Consider the following 6,092-nt stretch of genomic DNA (forward strand, 5'->3'; position numbering starts at 1 on the left):
TGATTGGATTTAAGTTCAAACACTTAGGGAACTGTGAACGTGTTAACTAACCCAAATCATCTGGTCTGAGGACTACAGGCATGATTGGATTTAATTTTAAACACTTAGAACTGTGAACGGAGTGTTAACTAACCTGAATCATCTGGTCTGAGGACTATAGGCACAGGCATGATTGGATTTAAGTTTAAACACTTAGAGAACTAGTCCGAGGACTACAGGCATGATTGGATTTAAGTTTAAACACTTAGAACTGTAAACAGAGTGTTAACTAACCCGAATCATCTGGTCCGAGGACTACAAGCATGATTGGATTTAAGTTTAAACACTTAGAACTGTGAACGGAGTGTTAACTAATCTGAATCATCTGGTCCGAGGACTACAGGCATGATTGGATTTAAGTTTAAACACTTAGAGAACTGTGAACGTGTTAACTAACCCAAATCATCTGGTTCGAGGACTACAGGCATGATTGGATTTAAGTTTAAACACTTAGAACTGTGAACGGAGTGTTAACTAACCCGAATCATCTGGTCCGAGGACTACATGCATGATTGGATTTAAGTTCAAACACTTAGGGAACTGTGAACGTGTTAACTAACCCAAATCATCTGGTCTGAGGACTACAGGCATGATTGGATTTAATTTTAAACACTTAGAACTGTGAACGGAGTGTTAACTAACCTGAATCATCTGGTCTGAGGACTATAGGCACAGGCATGATTGGATTTAAGTTTAAACACTTAGAGAACTATGAACGTGTTAACTAACCCAAATCATCTAGTCCGAGGACTACAGGCATGATTGGATTTAAGTTTAAACACTTAGAACTGTGAACGGAGTGTTAACTAACCCGAATCATCTAGTCCGAGGACTACAGGCATGATTAGATTTAAGTTCAAACACTTAGAGAACTGTGAACGTGTTAACTAACCCAAATCATCTAGTCCGAGGACTACAAGCATGATTGGATTTAAATTTAAACACTTAGAAAACTGTGAACGTGTTAACTAACACAAATCATCTGGTCCGAGGACTATAGGCATGATTGGATTTCAGTTTAAACACTTAGAACTATGAACAGAGTGTTAACTAACCCAAATCATCTAGTCCAAGAACTACATGCATGGTTGGATTTAAGTTTAAACACTTAGAGAACTGTGAACGTGTTAACTAACCCAAATCATCTGGTCCGAGGACTACAGGCATGATTGAATTTAAGTTTAAACGCTTAGAACTGTGAACAGTGTTAACTAACCCAAATCATCTGGTCCGAGGACTACATGCATGATTGGATTTAAGTTTAAACACTTAGAGAACTGTGAACGGAGTGTTAACTAACCCGAATCATCTGGTCCGAGGACTAAATGCATGATTGGATTTAAGTTTAAACACTTAGAGAACTGTGAACGGAGTGTTAACTAACCCGAATCATCTGATCCGAGGACTACAGGCATGATTGAATTTAAGTTTAAACACTTAGAGAACTGTGAACGTGTTAACTAACCCAAATCATCTGGTCCGAGGACTACAGGCATGATTGGATTGAAGTTTAAATACTTAGAACTGTGAACGGAGTGTTAACTAACCCGAATCATTTGGTCTGAGGACTACAAGCATGATTGGATTTAAGTTTAAACACTTAGAACTGTGAATGGAGTGTTAACTAACCCGAATCATCTGGTCCGAGGACTACAGGCATGATTGGATTTAAGTTTAAACACTTAGAGAACTGTGAACGTATTAACTAACCCAAATCATCTGGTTCGAGGACTACAGACATGATTGGATTTAAGTTTAAACACTTAGAACTGTGAACGGAGTGTTAACCAACCCGAATCATCTGGTCCGAGGACTACAGGCATGATTAGATTTAAGTTCAAACACTTAGAGAACTGTGAACGTGTTAACTAACCCAAATCATCTGGTCCGAGGACTAGAGGCATGATTGGATTTAAGTTTGAACACTTAGAACTGTGAACGGAGTGTTAACTAACCCGAATCATTTGGTCCGAGGACTATAGGCACAGACATGATTGGATTTAAGTTTAAACACTTAGAACTGTGAACGGAGTGTTAACTAACCCAAATCATCTAGTCCGAGGACTACAGACATGATTAGATTTAAGTTCCAACACTTAGAGAACTGTGAACATGTTAACTAACCCAAATCATCTGGTCCGAGGACTACAGGCATGATTGGATTTAAGTTTAAACACTTAGAAAACTGTGAACGTGTTAACTAACCCAAATCATCTGGTCCGAGGACTATAGGCATGATTGGATTTAAGTTTAAACACTTAGAACTGTGAACAGAGTGTTAACTAACCCAAATCATCTAGTCCGAGGACTACAGGCATGATTGGATTTAAGTTTAAACACTTAGAGAACTATGAACGTGTTAACTAACCCAAATCATCTGGTCCGAGGACTACAGGCATGATTGGATTTAAGTTTAAACACTTAGAACTGTGAACGGAGTGTTAACTAACCCGAATCATCTGGTCCGAGGATTACAGACATGATTAGATTTAAGTTCAAACACTTAGAGAACTGTGAACGTGTTAACTAACCAAATTATCTGATCCGAGGACTACATGCATGATTGGATTTAAGTTTAAACACTTAGAAAACTGTGAACGTGTTAACTAACGCAAATCATCTGGTCCGAGGACTATAGACATGATTGGATTTAAGTTTAAACACTTAAAACTATGAACAGAGTGTTAACTAACCCAAATCATCTAGTTCGAGGACTACAGGCATGACTGGATTTAAGTTTAAACACTTAGAGAACTGTGAACGTGTTAACTAACCCAAATCATCTAGTCCGAGGAGTACAGACATGATTGGATTTAAGTTTAAACACTTAGAACTGTGAACAATGTTAACTAACCCAAATCATCTGGTCCGAGGACTGCAGGCATGATTGGATTTAAGTTTAAACACTTAGAGAACTGTGAACGGAGTGTTAACTAACCCGAATCATCTGGTCTGAGGACTACAAGCATGATTGAATTTAAGTTTAAACACTTAGAGAACTGTGAACGTGTTAACTAACCCAAATCATCTGGTCCGAGGACTACAGACATGATTGGATTTAAGTTTAAACACTTAGAACTGTGAATGGAGTGTTAACTAACCTGAATCATCTGGTCCGAGGACTACATGCATGATTGGATTTAAGTTTAAACACTTAGAGAACTGTGAACGTGTTAACTAACCTAAATCATCTGGTCCGAGGACTACAGGCATGATTGGATTTAAGTTTAAACACTTAGAAAACTGTGAACGTGTTAACTAACCCAAATCATCTGGTCCGAGAACTACATGCAAGATTGGATTTAAGTTTAAACACTTAGAACTATGAACAGAGTGTTAACTAACCCAAATCATCTGGTCCGAGAACTACAAGCATGATTGGATTTAAGTTTAAACACTTAGAGAACTGTGAACGTGTTAACTAACCCAAATTATCTGGTCTGAGGACTATAGGCATGATTGGATTTAAGTTTAAACACTTAGAACTGTGAACAGTGTTAACTAACCCAAATCATCTGGTCTGAGGATTACAGGAATGATTAGATTTAAGTTTAAACACTTAGAGAACTGTGAACAGAGTGTTAACTAACCCGAATCATCTGGTCCGAGGACTACAGGCATGATTGGATTTAAGTTTAAACACTTAGAGAACTGTGAACGTGTTAACTAACCTAAATCATCTGGTCCGAGGACTACAGACATGATTGGATTTAAGTTTAAACACTTAGAACTGTGAACGGAGTGTTAACTAACCCGAATCATCTTGGGCTGGAGGAGCAAGAATTGCTAAAAATTCTTGGGTAGAAGGCTCAAGAACTGCAAACTATTGCTGCAAGTTCTACTGCTGTAAGAACTTCAACGGCTGCAACAACATATGGTGGTGGTGATAACAGTTAACGTGTGGTGGTGCTAACTTTGGAAAAAGCCATTCAAAGGTGCAGTCCAATAAGAAGAGAAAACCTTGGGAAAGAGAGAGTTGTATCTTTACCTGTACGCATGCAATAGAAATACAGGTCTGGAAAAAAAAAGTGTTTTTAATTGATTGTGAAAGGGCGTTTTGGTCTTTAAACATTGTGTCACTTAAGCAAAACTCATGTGCAAGTCATATGATATTAATTTCTATCTAACTTAACGGTAAAACTAATGTCAGGGTGCAAAGTGTAACAAGGTTCATAGTTTAGGGTGCAAAGCGTGCATTTAAATAATTTAGGGTACAAAGTGTAATCTGGTGTATAGTTTAGGGTGATAAAGTGTAATTTTCCCTTTGATTTTTATTTTTTTGAATAGGGAATACTTAGATTTGAATCCCCCACCATACTTAGAAGAAAAATAATATTGTAATACACTAAGTTCATCTGTGAATGTTTGTTAAAGGAATTTTATTTGGAGAGATTTTGTTGGATTGAATAAAGTGAGAATCAAACACTAGCACAAGAGAGAAGAATGTTAGGCCGATGGAAGAATTTATTTGTCTAATGATGGAAGGCTCATGCTTCTTTTGAGTACTTTGTTGAGCATCCCCACCTAGTTTCTATCTCTTTTAATTGTTCCAATCCATGTGGCTAATAGCTTAGAGAAGTTGCAGCATAATCGGGTGGGACAAATGAAGAATTCAAATTTCACTTGTTTGAATGAAGTTGGTGTACCCTGTGAAGTATGGTGAGTCGTTTGGGGTAAGCAAACTGAGTGTCTTTTTGTTAGAATGCATATTTCACTTTTCAAGTCATTGAAGACCAAATCAAGACATTAATTTCAAGAGAAAATTATATAATTGATTACAACAGAAAATTGTTCGATTGAGACAATTAATATGCAATTCAAATTCAAGTTCAAAATTTTTTTATTTTTTATTTATTTTTGGTAATCCCATTATAACAACAGATTCTATTGTAATGTATTATCAAGAAAAATGTTCAAGAAAATATGACTTTTTAGGCACTTGTCCCATGAATACAGGCCACAAAGTCAAACCACATACACTTTTTTTTTTAGTCATCATAATTTCTACACATATTTAACTAATCTTTGTTAAATAGATGGTCTTAAAGTTTTGTTAGGAGGGAAGGGATAAAATTTGGAGACTTGCAATTGTGTTAAAAATATAGAAAGGCTTAAAGTAAATGGGCTTCGTAGGAGATATGCAGGCCATATAGACTAGTTTTTGGAGTAGTATTAAGTAAGAGAGTCAATTTTGTACTAAAGGTTGTTTCGATTTGATAGGAGAACGAAATATTTCAGTACTAGCTGATTTTGATGTTTCGTTTTGGGTTACCGCTCTTTGTATACTTATGCATGTGTGTGTGTGTGTGTGTGTATATATATATCTTTATAATCAAATCCATATATATTTTATGAGCTCAAACATTAGCCAAAATACACTAACCGAATGCATTAGCCTAAAAAATATTTTCTATGACATTTTTTTTTTTTTAATTTTAAAATATCTTTTATTGTATCGTTGGAAACATCTATTCTTGGTGAAACACCCGAAAATTGCCAGTACGACCTTATATTTTATCCGATGATACATTTTAGAGGAGTAGCAACTTATTTGATGGCCAATACAATATATATATAGCTAGTATAGCTGGTATCAGTAAAATATTGACTTATTTGGTATTAGGTTTGTTCTTTGCTTTTGTTAATTTGGGATTAGAATTAATATGAGGATTAGGTTTTGCTATAATTTTTGGTGCTGGGAACTAAATTTAAACTATGTGTTTCCTAATTTGTCTTTGATTGCTAAGAAGGAAGATGCTTTTGTGTTCTGTAATCTTGCCTTGATTCGAAAGATTTTTTAGACTTTTTTTTTTTTTTGAGCAAAAAAGAGTTGTTAGACTTAGACTACGCATTTGGAATCTCAATTTTATTTGAACTAGGGGTAGCTTGATATATTTGGGAGCCTAAGGCGAAAAATAAAATTGATGCCTTTTATATATTTTAATATGACTTAAAAAATTAAATATTATTTAAAATTTATTATCTTGTTTTAGATGCAAGATATATTTGGGAGCCTAAGGCGAAAAATAAAATTGATGCCTTTTATATATTTT

This window comes from Quercus suber, unplaced genomic scaffold (assembly GCF_002906115.3).
Source record: "Quercus suber isolate HL8 unplaced genomic scaffold, Cork oak 2.0 scaffold_309, whole genome shotgun sequence".
NCBI lineage: Eukaryota > Viridiplantae > Streptophyta > Magnoliopsida > Fagales > Fagaceae > Quercus > Quercus suber.